This window comes from Neomonachus schauinslandi, chromosome 4 (genome assembly GCF_002201575.2).
Source record: "Neomonachus schauinslandi chromosome 4, ASM220157v2, whole genome shotgun sequence".
NCBI classification, from domain to species: Eukaryota; Metazoa; Chordata; class Mammalia; order Carnivora; family Phocidae; genus Neomonachus; species Neomonachus schauinslandi.
This window is the reverse complement of record NC_058406.1, coordinates 109,350,429-109,366,285: the sequence shown is the minus strand read 5'-3', so window position 1 is coordinate 109,366,285 and position 15,857 is coordinate 109,350,429. Positions and strand designations below refer to the sequence as shown.

Genomic DNA, 15,857 nt, shown 5'->3' with positions numbered 1-15,857 from the left:
GGTGATTAACATAACAATAAAAAAAGAAAGTCAATGAAATACTTAAGACCTGGCTGAAGATTCACTTGTAAAAAAAATAAAATAACAAGAAAATCCTAAAATACTTAGAAACTAAACATTACACCTCTAAAAAATTCCATTGATCAAAGAAGAAACCTTCAAGGAAATTAAAAGCACATTGATTTGCATTAAAATAGAAATGCAATTTTTCAAAATTTTTGAATGCAGTAAATGCTTGATAAGAAGGAATTTTAGAATAAATGTTTGTATTAGAAATAAGAAGCGTCAAATCAATGACCTTAAAATACCCACCTTGTGAAATTAGACAAAGAAGAGCAACGTAAAACCAAAGCAACCAAAAGAAGCAAATTAATAAATTTAAGAGCAGAGTTCATGCAATTGATTATAGAACTCTAAGAGAAAATCAATGAGAAAATAATTTTGGTTCTTTGAAATGTTTCTAGCAAGATTAAAAGAAAAATAGAGAAGAGGCATGAATTACTCACAGGAATGAAACAGGGATATCATTATAAAAACTGCAGACTTCAAAGTGAAATACTGAAATAAGGTGAAATAAGGAAGTGAAATTCAAAGTGATAAGGAAATAAGGAATATGGAAATAGTATATGAAAATTTACACATATAAATTTGACAATTTAGATAGAATTGACCAAGTCCTTGAAAAATAAAAATTGTCACAACTCCTTTGAGAATAATAGACCATTTGAATAGCTACCTACTATTCAAGTAAATTGAAATAATAATTTACAAAATTCCCCAAAAGGAAATCTCCCGACACAGATGTTTCCACTAGAGAACACTACCAAATCTTTAAAGAAGAATCAACAATTCTACATGGTATCTTCCAGAAAATAGAAGAGAAGGAAACATTCCAAACTCATTTTATAAGACAGTTTTATCCTGATAGAAAAACCAGGCAAAGGGAGTTTCAAAAACAGACAAACAAAAACACCAAAAACGCTTATAAAGCAGTATCTCTCATGAACATAAAAGCAAAAATAATTAAAATTTTATAAATGTAGTTCATCAATATATGTAAAGAATTACACATCATTATCAGGAAGATTTATTCTAGGAATGTAAGACTGGTTCAACATTTCAAAATCAATTACTACATCCCACCATATTAATAAGCTAAAAAATTTACATGGTCATAGCAATTGATACCCATTCACAATGAAAACTTTCAGAAAAACAGAAATAGAGGAGAACTCAACCTGAGAAAAAACTTCTATTAAAGCCCTAAGCTCACAACATACTTAATGGTGAAAGACTTAATGCTGTCCCCTAAAATAAGGAAAGTAGAGAATGTCCAGTCACCACTGACTGTAATATAGTATTTAAACTTGTAGCCAACACAATAGGTAAGAGAATGAAAATAATGTGATACAGATCAGAAAAAAGAAATGTATCTCCCCTTAATTTGCATGTCTTGATGAGCTATATAGATAAATCCAAGGAATCTTAAAAACAAAACAAAAAACACATAGAACTAATATGTGTATTTATACTGGTTTCAAGATACAATGTAAATATAAAAACATTAATTATATTTCCATTTGTAACATTTGAAAAACAAAATTTTAAAAAACAATACCAATTACATTCTCTTAAAAAATGATTTTCCTAAATGTAAATCTAACAAAACATACATGGGGTTTGTTTGATGAAAAGTACACAATGCAGAATAATTAAATCAAAAAGATCTAAAAAATAGAAAAGTATCCAGTTTTCATTGTTTTAAGAAATCAACACGGTATAAGATGCCAATTCTCTTCATATTGATATATGTTTTATGTTATCCTTATCAAAATACCAATGAGATTATTCATAGATACAGATAAGGTAATTATAAAATGTCTATGGAAAGACAAAGGGACTAGAATAGCTAAAGCAATTCTGAAAAATAAGAATAAAATAGAAGGAATCATTTTTCTTCCTTTCAAGTATTATTATATAGCTAATGTATTCAGAATTATATGATATTGACAAGGAGGTAGATAAAACAAGAAATAATACCGCACAAGTATGACCAACTGATTTTTGACAAAGCTGTAAAAGCAATCCAATAGAGGAAAAATAGTTTTTACAACAAATGTTGCTGAAATAATTGGGCAGCTATAGACAAAACAGTGAAGGTCAGTTAAACTTCACAGCTTACAGGAAAAAAAAAAATTAACTCAGATGTGTTATATATTTAAAGGCAAACCTATAAAACTTTTTTAAAAGATTTATTTATTTATTTTTAGAGCGAGAGAGGGAAAGAGAGTGCATGAGCATGGAGGAGGGGCAGTTGGAGAGGGAGAGAGAAACATTAGCAGACTACCTGCTCAGCATGGAGCCCCATGTGGGGCTAAATCTCACGACCCTGAGATCATCACCTGTGCCAAAACCAAGAGACGGATAGTTAACTGACTGCCACCCAGGTGCCCCTAGCCTATAGATCTTTTTCAAGATAGCATAGGAGAAACATCTTTGACACTTGGGGCTTGTTAAAGAATTCCTGACATGACAACAAAAGCATAATCTATAAAAAAAAAAAAAAAGATAAATGGGGTTTATGAAAATTTTAAAACTTTCTCTGCAAGATACCTGTTAAGAGGATGAAAGATAAACTTTGGAAGAATTAGAAGAAAATATTTGCATACAGCATATCTAACAAAGCCTCATATACAGAATATATAAAGAACTCATAAGGGGTGCCTGGGTGGCTCAGTGGGTTAAGCATCTGCCTTCAGCTCAGGCGATGATCTTAGGGTCCTGGGATTGATCCCCACTTTGGATCCCTGCTCGGTGGGGAGTGTACTTCTTCTTCTCCCTCTGCCCCTCCCCATTATTGCACATGCTCTCTCTCTCTCTTTCTCTCCCTTTCAAATAAATAAAATCTTAAAAAAAAAGAACTTATAAAACTCAATAGTAAAATAAATAAAAAATACAATTAAAAAGTGGTCAAAAATAGACATTTCACTAAAGGCAACATATAGCTAGAAAACGGGCACATGAAAAGTTGTTCACCATTGCTTGCCATTAGGGAAATGAAAATTAAGACTATGACAAGAACCACTAAAATAAAAAGTAGTAACAATTCCAAATGCTCGTGAGGATGTAGAGAAACCGGTTTCCTCGTACATTGCTATCGGAAATGTAAAACATTAAAAGCTACTCTGAAAAATAATTTGACATTTTCTTTAAAACTGAACAAACATTTTCCATACCACTGAACAACTGTGCTCCTGGGCATTTATCCCAGAGAAATGAAATCTCATGTCCATACACACTGTTGTTCATAACAGCTTCATTTGCAATAACTAAACACTGGAAACAAGGAAATGTCCTTCAACAGGTAAATGATTAAGCAAAATGTGATATATCCATATCATGGAATACTACTCTGCAACAAAAAAGAACAAACTATTGGTATACACAGCAATTTGGACAAATCTCAAGGGCATTATGTTGAGTGAAAAAATTCAAGCTCAAAATGTCACATACTGCATAACTTAATTTATATAATAGTCTCAAAATGACAAAATTATAGAAAAGAAAAATCAGATTAGTTGTTGCTAGGATTTAGAAATGGTAGAAGTGAGAGATGGGTCAACATGATGAAGGAAGTCCTGTATTTTGATAATGGAAATGGTTCCACAAATGAACACATGTTACCATTGACATAAGACTATACACATATTGCACCAATGTCAAATTCCTATTTTTTGTATTATACTACAGCTACATAAGATATAACCATTGGGTGAAACAAGATGAAGAGTATAGAGAATATCTCTGTATTATCTTTATAACTTCTTATGAATTTATATTCCACAATAAAAGGGTTTTGATAATGGCTATAGTACTATTTAAATGTGTAGTTATAGTTTTATAATAATAAGTAATAAATCTGACTGAAAAATCCAGTGCTTTATTACCTTCAGTCTAAGAATAAAGATCTTTCCTGTCTAAACTGTGTAGCAGTCTCTGCTTACACACTCCATCACTCATCACTGTAAAATCAGAAACATTCAGATAAACAGAAATGTTGATTATGCAATACCTATGGCTGTGGTCTTGTGAAAATCAATAGAGTTTGAATTTTGATAAATCACTATATTAATGAGCATTTCAAATGCAATTTTCCATAAGCATGTTGCTTTTAAAGAAAAATGTCAATATTTTTTCCAGTTTGTGTTCTTATTACTTTAGAAGACACAGAACCTATGTTTGAGTAATAGTCAAAGAATCAAGAAACAGTATTTTTTCCCATTTTGTAAATTATGTCTATAGCTTTTGAAGGTTTCTTGATACACAAAATTTTTAGTTTTAATAAAATATACATATGCACACACACATTATGGATACACACACACACACACACACAGGTGGTTTGGAATCCCATCTGTAAAACAATTGCCTAATCCAAAATAACAAAGATATAACCCCATGTTTTCTTATAAGTGTTTTTAGTCTCAGGTCTTGCATTTAGGTCTACAATCTATTTTGTGTTAATTTTTTGTATGGTTTGATGTAAAGTTTCAAAATTATTCTATCACATGAGGATATCGTTGTTGTAGCTCCATTTATTGCAAAGATTATTTTTTCTTCATTGAGTTGCCTTGGCAGCCTTTCCTCAATTGACTATGAGAGAGGGTTGTTTTTGGACTGCTGATTCTATCTTATTGCACCATGTCTATCCTTATGCCAGCAACGTCAATATACTGTGTTGATTATCATAGCTTTGTAGTAAGTTTTGAAATTAAGAAGTGTGTGTTGTTCAATTTCATTTTTTCTCAACTGTTTTGGCTATTCTGGATACCTATGCATTTTCATAAAATTTTAAGATTAGCTTGTCAATTTCCATGATAAAAGCAGATGGCTTTTTTGAAAGGGTTTTTATTGAATCTGTTGTTTCGTTTAGGAAGAAATTGCTTTTTTCACAATATTGCCTTCCAATTAATGAATATAAGACATCTTTCCCTTTATGCAAGTATTTTAAATTTCTTATAACAATGTTACGTTATTTCCAGTATACAGGTTTGTACTTCTTTTGATGGTATTTTCTTATTTCATTCATTTAGGTGTTACTGTAAATAGAATTGTTTTTTAATTTCATTTGGGAATTGTTCATAGCTTGTATATATAAATATAATTGATTTTTGTATGTTGATTTTGTATACTACAACATTGCTGAAATCATTTATTAGTGAAAATAGTATTCAGAGGGTTCCTTATTATTCTCAATATACAAGATCAGCATATGTGAACTGAGATAGTTTTATTTCTTTTTATTGCCTAATTGTCCTGGCTAGACCATCTGGTACAATGTTGAGTAGGAGTGGTAAAAGCAGACTTCCTTGTCTTGTTCTGATCTTACCAGAAAAACATTTATTCTTACCATTAAGTATGATGCTCACTGTGGGTTGCACAGAGATGCTCTTTATTAGATTGAAGAATTTCCCTTTTCTTCTTACACTGAGTGTTTTTATTATGAAAGGGTGTTGGGCTTATGAAATTTCTGTATTTCTGTATTCACTGAGATAATACATAAATTCTATTAATATGGTGTGTCACATTGATTGATTTGGGGTTGGTAAACCAATCATGCATTCTTGTAAAAAATCCCACTTGGTCATGGTTTATAATTCTTTTAAAACATTGCTGGATTTCATTTGTATTAGTACTAATACTATTATATAATACAATATTTTGTATAATAATGATAGTATTTTTTTCATTAGTGAAGTCATTTTCTTTATCAGAAGTCCTCAAACTATTAATTCAATCTCTACTTTCACCAGGTCTAATCAACTTACTATTTCTTCTAGAGTCACAATTGGTAGTCTGTGTTTTTCATCCTTTCATCTAAGTTACCTAGTTGGGGTTGGCATAAAGTTGTTCCTTTATTTCCTTTTTATCTCTTTTTTATCTATTTCATCAGAAATGATGTTTTCTCTTTTATTCATGATTTTAGTAATCTGAGTCTTCTCTTTGCTTGATGAGACTTCCCAAAGGCTTTTCAAATTAGCTGATCTTTCAAAGAATCTACTTTTGATTTTGTTCATATTATCTATTTTTTATCTTATATTTTATATTTTTCTGCTCTACTCCTTTGTTCTACTTGCTTTGATTTTAATTTAGTATTCTTTATCTAGTTCCTTTACATGAAAATCTAGGATGCTGATTTGAGTCTTTCTTCATATAAACATTTATAGATACGAATTTTCTTAAATCACTGATCTATCTGCATTTCATAAATTTTAATAAATTGTTTCATTTATCTCAAAATATTTACTAATACCTCTTGTGATTTAACCTTAGACTCACTGACAGTTTAAGAGTTTTCCTTTTCCCCAGCACAGTCAATTCTCATTACTTGTGGATTCTGTATTTGCAAATTTACTTAATTCCTAATATTTATTTTTATTTCCAAAATCACTATTCATGCTCTTTTCATGGTCATTTGTGGATATATGCAAAACAGTGAAAAATTTTAGTAACACACCATGCACTTCCCCAGCAGAGGTCAAACAAGGTAACACTTGGACTCCTTGTTTCAGCTCTCATACTGTGAAATGTATACAAAAAAGTGTCTTTTTTTGAAGCCTATTTAGTGTCAAGATTTTCACATTTTTGTATCCATGACTTTGCTCTTTAAAATGACCCCAAAGCATAGTGCCGAAATGCTGTTTGGTGTTCAAGTGTAAGATCATTAGGGGTGCCTGTGTGGCTCAGTTGGTTAAGCCACCGCCTTTGGCTCAGGTCATGATCCCAGGGTCTTGGAATCCAGCCCCGCATTGAGCTCCCTGTTCAGAGAGGAGACTTCTTCTCCTTCTCCCTCTGCCCCTCACCCCCCACTCGTGTTCTCTCTTGTTCACTCTGCTCTCTCTCCCAAATAAATAAATTTTAAAAATCTTAAAAAAAACCAACATTGTAATATGCTTAGAGAGAAAATACACGTGTTGGATAACCTTTGTCTGGGCATGAGTTATAGTGCTGGTGACAGTGAGTTCAATGTTAAAGACACAACAATAATATTAAATAAGTTGTCTTTAAAAAAAAAAACACACATAAAACAAAGTTATATATTAATTAGTTGATGAAAATGCTGTGACCAGAGCCTTGCAGGAACTCAACCCTGTATTTCCCCTAGAAGCAATGTCTCAGTATTTGCTAAATTACTGTTCATGATGACTTTATAAAACATAAGTATCACAAATAACAAGAATCAACTGCATTTATGAAGTTCCCCAATTCTCTTTTGTTGTTTATTCTAATTTAATCTCATACTTGATGGAAAATATATTTTATATGATCTCGATCCTTTTGATGTATTGAGACTTTTGTATGTCATAACATTGGGTCTATCCTGAAAAAGATTCTAGATTACTTGTGAAAACATGTATTCTGCTGTTTTTGGGTGGAATGTCCTATAGATGTCTGCTCAAGTTAGCTGTTTTCTTCTGTTTTTCAAGTCTTCTCTTTACTCATTTATCTTCTTCCCAGTTGTTCCATCCATAATTGTAAATGAGATGTTGAAGTTTCCAACTATTATTGTTGAGTTGTCTGCATCTCCCTTCAATTCTGTGTGCTTTTGCTTCATGCATTTGAACTAATATTATTAGGTGCATGGATATCTCTAATTCCTATCTTTTTCTGAAAAATTCATTTTTTCATCACTATAAAATGTCCTTTTTTTCTCAATTAACAATTATTGTTTGAAGTCTGTTTTGTCTGATATTAGTGTAGCCACTTTAGTTCTGTTTTATTATTGTTTCTATGGTATATGTATATATATGTGATATATATATATATATATACACATTTTTTTACCTTCAATCTGTTTCTGAATCTATATCATGTCTCTTATAAATAGCATTTAATTGAACAATGTTTTTATTCATTTTTTTCAATCTCTACCTTAGACTGAGGCATTTAAGCTTTTTACATCTAATGCAGTCACTGTAAATGGAGGATTTTCGTCTGTCATTTTACTTATTTTTTTCCTATGTTTATTAGGTTTTTTGTTCTTCTATTCTTTGATTCCTGCTTTCTTTTGTGCTAAATAGAAATCCTTTAATGCATATTTTCATTCATTTTGCTTTTTTTATTACATAATGTTATTTTATCAAGGGTTACTGTGGGGATTAGTACTATTTTCTTAATTTAAATCATTCTAGTTCTTATTAATACTAACTCAATTTCTATTATTTAGAAGAAATTTTGCTCCAACACAACCTCTGTTTCACTCCCCCTTCTTTGTACTATTTTTGCCATACAAATTACATATTTATACATTTTAAGTACATCAATACAGTTTTATAATTGTTTCATACAATTGTCTTTTAAGTCTTTTTTCAATATTTTGAAGATATTATCTCATTGTCTACTACCTTCTATGGTATCGAATAACAAATCATCTGTTAATATTATTTTTTTTACATGCTAGTATTATTGATGACCCCATGTATATGATAAATCATTTTCTTTTGCTTCTTTCAAGATTTTCTCTTTGCCTTTGATCTTCATCAAATTGACTATGATAAGTCTAGATAGAGTTCTCTTTGATTTTATTCTACTTGGAGTGTGATTTTTTTGAATATAGTTGATGGTTGACACACAATGTGACATTAGTTTCAGGTGTACAACATAGTGATTCAACAAGTCTGTACATTATGCTAAGCTCACCAGGAGTGTAGCTACCATCCATCACCATACAGTGTTATTACAATATCATTGACTATATTCCCTAAGCCAAACCTTTTATTCCCCTGACTTATTCTTTCCATAACTGGAAGCTTATATCTCTTACTCCCCTTTACATATTTTGCCCATTGAATTATTGAATATGTAGATTATTTTCTATTTTGACTTTTCAACTATTATTTCTTCTAATACATTTTCTGTCCCTTTCTATTTTTCTTCTTGGACTCTCATCATACATATATATGTATGTTTGCTACCATGCCACAGGTTTCTGAGATGCTGGTCATTTTTCATTATTCTTTGTTATTTTTCTGTTGCTCTATTGGATAATCTCTATTGGCCTATATTCAAGATTATTGATTCTTTCTTCTGCCAACTCAACTCTTTTTGAGTACCATTAGTAAATGTTTCATTTCAGTTAATGAGTATTTCAACTATATATACTCTATTTTTTTATATAACCTCTTTATTGTTACTTTCTATTTGGTAAGACACCATTGTCATATTTTTCTTTGGTTCTTTAGACATTGTTTTCTTTAGTAATTTAAACATATTCATTATAGCTGATTTAAATACTTTGTCTACTGAATCCAAAATCTGAACCCCATTCAAGGCATAATCTGTTGGTTGGTATTTATCCTGTTTATGTACGTACTTTTCTGCTTTTTACACATGTGATAGTTTTTTGATGGAAATTATATATTTTAGATATCTTGTAACAGTTTTGGTATTAGATTCTTCCACTTTCCCAAGGTTTATTGTTGGTGTTTTCTTGGTGTTGATTTTTGTATTGGTGTTTCTTTGTTTGGCACTTTCTTGCATTAATTCTATAGAATTTGTATTCCCTGTAGAGTGTTGATAGTAAGTTCTCTGTTAGTTTGTTGTAGGGTTTTTTGTTTTGTTTTGTTTTCATTTTAAATTTTTAAGTCTAACTGCCCATTGGTTACATCTGGGTCAGCTGCCTATTGGTCAGACAATTTCATTATATGTGTTGCCTATAAGTCTGTTACTCTTTACCAAGGAAATCTGCATATGAAGGCACATCTTCCAATTTCTGGACACTTACAAGACAAAGTTAACTAATCTCCTGTCTATGTGTGGTCTCTAGTTCAAAGTGACTGGTGCCTTTTCCTTTCCCAGGTCTTTCCTGGGCATGCACATATCGTCATAAATCTCCAAGAATACATCAGAGCTTTTCCTAAACTCATAATCATTGCCTAGTTTTCTATGACTTTCTTTTAAATTCCAGACCAGGATTTTGTTTGTTCCAGTTGAAATATCAGGCTTAGATAGTCAGAATGTTGCCAACAGTTAGCTATTGCTCTAGTTATGTCTTAGGGTAGATCCCCTCATTTCTTTTCTCCCCTCCCTTGCTGAGCTAAGCTCTGAGTCACACAGCCACCACACTAAGAATAGACACTTCTCAGGAAGCTGCAAATTAAACCAAATTACTGACTCTACTCTGAATGACGTCAGACCTCTCAATTTTCTGCAATGCTACTGGTTTTTGGCTATAAAGCCACTGTCTGGGAAGGGAGGGGTGTTTAAATATCTTTGAATTAAAACTTTAAGATGAACCTCATTATGTTACTGAGTGAGGTCCAGCAGTTTCTCTTGCAGAGACAATTTTCTGTTCATTCTGTGATTTTGGTTATTTTCCATTTTTGTCAATTTGGCTAGTTTCTTGAATACTTGAAAACAGTTGCCTGATTTCAGTTGCTTTGCAGGCATTTCCAGTTTTTGAGGGAGGGCAAGTTCACTGAGGCCCTTCAGCCACTATTCCACAAGTCATGCCCCTGCCCCCCTGATGATTTAAATTTTTGTTTTATCATTGGATTTTGAAAGTTTGGGGTGTGATTTACTGATTGAGTGATTTTTTTTTTTTTTTTTTTTTACTAATCAGAACTCAGTTTTCCCTTTCACTCTGAAAGTGGAAGTACACATTCAATTTGGGTTTTTTTTTGGTAAATTTTCTATTTTTCTCTCCTTCCTTTACCCTTTTCTATTCATCTTGAAAGCTAGTTGTTCCACCAGTGGATTCACAAAACTGTTTTTCATCGTATATTTTCCATATTTTATGCTACTGCATTTTGAGAGAATTCCTCAGTTAAAGTTTCCAACGTTAGCTGTTTCTATTTGGCTTTAGAGTTTTTATTTCAAATGTGATCTGCATATTTTATAAAATCACTAATTATTCTATTTCATAAGAGCAGTTTTTAAAAATTAGCTGTGAATCTTTCTAAGCACTCTCAGGAGTGCTTAGAAGGTTACTGAGGACGTTATTATATATTCTTTAGGGAGCTTGTCTTGGATAATTGTTGAGGATGAGACATCATGGCTGTGGATAAGCTGGAAGTCTGTCTTATGGAGTAGGGGCTTCCATCATTTCTAGAGATCCTTGGGACACTTAGAGCTTGATCCATACTCACAGCTTCAGCATGAGATAAACCCCTTATTATCTCTACCTCAACAAAAGCTCATGAGAAAGGAGGGATAGACTAGCCCATAAACTCAAAGAGAGTTTCCAAATAATTATCCTGACAGTTGAACCAGTGTTCATTCTCATTCCTCATTCACTCATTCACACTGTATACGTGGAGAACCTCCTGAGTGAGAATCATTCAGGTGAATCTTTTTAATGGTCTTCTATCTTTTTTGGGTTATGGGTTCTTCTGTGTATTGACCCATCCTTTTACCTTTATGTTGATGGCAAAAATTCCCTTTCTATTTTTTCTTTACTTATATTTTTCTTCCAACTTTAGGATATTTTTGAACATGTAACAGAAGTATGTTGGTATTCTCAAGTTTTCTGAGAAGAAAACATGTGCTTTTATCCTCACAAAAACCATGGAATATAATACTCTCCATCTTACACTGGAGGATGCTTAGCCTGAGAATAAATAACTCATCCTACATAATGGGCATCATATTTAAATATGGAAGCTAGAGCTCTTTAACTATTTTTTTTTAGATTTTATTTATTTATTTGAGAGAGAAAGAGAGCACAGAGGGAGAGAGAGAGGGAGAAGCGGGCTCCACAGTGCAGGGCTGGTCCCAGGGCCCTGGGATCATGACCTAAGCCAAAGGCAGACACTTAACTGACTGAGCCACACAGGCGCCCCCAGAGCTCTTTAACTATTAAGCTCATATTCTTACTATTATAGGGCAATGACTTGTATAAAAATGAGATAAACAATAAAAGGCACATAAAGATAAATTGCATTATAAGATTTAAAAAATTTCAATAACTGATATTTGTTTAGTTTTGCTTTACTTACTTAAGGCTAGGACAAGTGAAGAAATAACTTATTTTCTTCACATCTTTATTTACCAATGTGTCCTTTATGTTTAACCTAAAAATAAACTTTTTATACAACATTAATGATTATAAGAAAATATTCACAAATTGTCCTCCAAAAATCACAAAAGTTTTACAATGTACTTATGAAAGTACATGGAGACTTCTTGACACATAGCTTTCAAAACATTTCTCAAAATACTGTGAGTAAAAATTGTTACTTTGATCTCTTTTATGTTAATCTAATCCATAAGAAAACTGATCTTTCTAGGTAAGATAAAATTTTTTGCAAGTAACATGGAATTTTATGTCTCATTATTTTTGAAACTCTGTCATTTCTTCTCTTTTATAAGAACATTTAAGCAAATATTAGGAAAATGATGATAAAAATACTATTTTTGCTAAATATTTACTTATAAATTATCAGTCATATCAAATTGTTTCATGCTTTAGATCCCTGATAACTATGTCAAAAATTGTATATATACAACTTACTTTTGTAAAATGAAATGTTTTTTAAAATCTATGGACTAAAATGCTTTAACTTGCTGGGTATTTTCATTATTATACTAAGATTATTTTTCAGTAGAGTTTTATTTATTTATTTATTTTTGTTATTTAGATTATGCAATTAAAAGTGTACAATTGTCAACTCTCAAAAACAACTATAAATTGAGGAACTGTTCAATAAAACAACAGGTGAGGAATTTGAAATTAGAGGAACAAAGACAACATTCCACAAATACATTTTGAAAACTGCTTAATATAATGCTGATGTCTGTGATTTACTTCAAAATGTGTCAAGATAGGATGGATTGATGGACAGATAAAGGGATGGGTACATAGAAATGTGATAAAGAAGTATAGTGAAATGTGAATCGTAGAATTTAGGTAGTGTGTAGAGGGCCTTTACTGTAAATTATTTAAAGTATGCTGTATACTTGAAATTTTTCATAATAAAATGTTGACAAAAGTGCTTACCATCCTCAACTGTAAAATAATGATGTAGTGTAATTTAAGAAATTATTATTTCTTGCTCCCAGGCAAATATCAGGCTAGGCCTTAGGAATATGGTGTTGTAAGACATATTTTTTGTGTTTAAGAGTTCTTGATTCAGTGGAGGAAACATGCTAGTGAACAATTTCCATGCAGGATGGTTACCAATGTTATGGTATACATAAATTTAGAAGAGTTCTATAATATACAGACATGTTTCTGTCCCTGTTTTGGAGACAGAGACTCAGGGCAAACTTTACACACTGAAATTTTAAAAATTAATAAAATTAGTAAGACACAGAAAATATCCCAGGCATTTAATAAATGACACAAATGGGTTATGGTTATAAACTTGAATTTTTTAAATGTGGGAAGGACACCAAGCTTATATATGTTAATCATCTTCACTAACTTCTCTCCTAATAATAAAAGTTGTTGCTTTTGGATATTTTCTTAGTCATTATGCTAGATTCCTGAACAATAAAATCATTCATCAGTGATTTTTGTGGTGTCTTCTACATTCCAGGCACTGGGGATATTTATTTCTATACTCTCCTTGAAGAGCAGCAATTATTGCTCAAGGTAGTATAGATAGAAAATGGTAAAGAAGAGATTTTTAACTCAAGGCTACGTGATTCCAATTTTCCTTCCACTGTATCATGTTGCCTAGTCCCTTATTTTAAAAAAGTATTCTAACAGAGAAAATGTTGAATCCTCAAATGACATCAATTTCAATCATAAGCCATCCTTATGATACATAAGTCCAATAAGTCCAATAATGTGATACATGCTGGCATTCTCCTTGATGTTCTTCTGTGATGGTACTTTTTATTATTGCTCACAAGTTGCAATTATAAATACCAATTGTGCTAGTTTTAATTTTTACACAATTTTTATGTCAGCAGTGGTGATACACACCAGTATGGCCAAACAATCCTACAGAACTGATTAGTTAGTCTCATCTGTGTTAAATAGTCTCCATATTTAATTTGGTATTTTCAATGTTACCCTTAGAGGTATCATTATCCTTCATTCTATAGAAGGAGATGTTGACTTTAAAGAAGTTCTGTAACTCACCAATGGTCATATTCTGTTATTTTTATCTGCTCTTTCTCCTATCCAAAAATTACAGTCTATAAGTTTAAGAAAGACATTCAATGAATTTTCTGAAACTAGTTCTTAATGAATGGATTTATGAAATATTGCTTAAAACACTATAACAAGAATGAGTAATATTTAGAAGCTGAGGGGTAACTAATAACCAGCAAAGCTAAGTAAGTATAATTAGCTTTATATACAACATATGCTACATAGAATTAAAGTCTAAATATTATAGTTAGTCATTGCATTGCGTTTCTTTTTTTGCTTCATGTTGTCAACTAAGGGGTTTTTAGAACATTAAAAAGAATTAGAAGAGAAGTGATGTATCAAATGCTATACTGCTATCAACAGCTAGTGGTTGAGTTTCCACATTAGCCAAAATATAGAACTGAAAATATTAACATCATTCACCATTATTAGAATATGGTGATGCATTTTTTGATGGTAATACTAAGAATCGATCTAAAGAGCAATGTGAGTGGCCGGCACAAAGGAAACGATCAACCAGTCGTAGCCAGAGGGGAAAAGAGGAGCTGTAGCAAGAGATGGAAAAAAGGCAGCTCCATTGATACATCTATATTTAGGGAAGAGGCAATGATGGAAATGTAGAATTGAAAATTATGAAGCAAGTTAAATAAAGGGAGTGGGTGAAGTTATGATGGTATTTGTCTAAACTGACAGGAGACAAATATAAGGCAAGACCACGTGTAACACCAATGCTTTAGAGAAATGCAGCAGGAAAAGAGCCAGCAGAAAAGGACTATATCCACAGTTCCCTCTTTAAACAACCTACAGACTAGGCAGAGTAGTTAGGCAACTCCAAAGATAAACATAAGACAGAAATGGGGTATCCACAGAGAAATTCAAACAAAAAGCCATGGAGAAAAGTTAAGGGACAAGCATGAGCAGATATATAAGGTAAGAAAGAAGTCATCTTGTTAAAGAATGAGAGGATCTGATGTGGATACAAAGCAGTGTTACAGGAGATGTGTACTAGCATGTCAGAGAGGGTCATTCCTTGGAATGTTTTGACTCTCAGACTGACCTCCCCACCTGAATTTCATAGGTATAGGAATGTAACAAAATTATGCTAATTTTAATCCATAGTTGAAAAATTGTATATGGGTTTACATTTCCATATGATTAATTTTTCACTTTGGTGTTTGTTATTTATCCTTTCCTCCACACTGTAATAATATATTTATAATTTCTTCTACCCCAAACATTATTATTGTGAATTTCATTGTAGAGTAATTGAAATAATTTAAATTTTGAATATATAAAATATATGTATTAATAAAAATAAAGGTAGTGAATCTTTCTGATGAGTTTAAAACAACACAGTTAATGTATTTCAGAATACTGAAAATCTGCATGAGCAAAGCAAAAAATCATTCATTTATTCATTTTATTAATACATAATAACATGAGGAAAACATGACTTGATTTAAAGAATATTTTTCTTCAGGAATTTGTATTCCTATTCAAAGAGGGAATAGATAATGGTAAAATACAGTCAGAATTTTTATTTTATTTTAAATTATTATTTAAATGTGAAACCATGACTCTTTTGGTACCCAGAATGTTACCTTACTGTGACACAAATGCAGTTCATAAGAAATTAAAACTAAGAAATGCGATTAGCTCTAACTTATTTTGAGTTATGCCTTTCAGAAATTTTGCCACTTAAATCTCAAAATGATTTTGTTCTTTTGGCCATGAGGGCTATACCAAAGTAAACAGA

The 15,857-nt window shown here is 31.5% G+C and overlaps 1 protein-coding gene across 2 annotated transcripts in view; it reads right to left on the bottom strand.

The window, feature by feature from the left end:
• The window catches only part of SNTG1 (syntrophin gamma 1), a 342,258-nt gene that overhangs the window by 23,751 nt on the left and 302,650 nt on the right, over window positions 1-15,857 (bottom strand). The gene's annotated exons all lie outside the window — the stretch shown is intronic.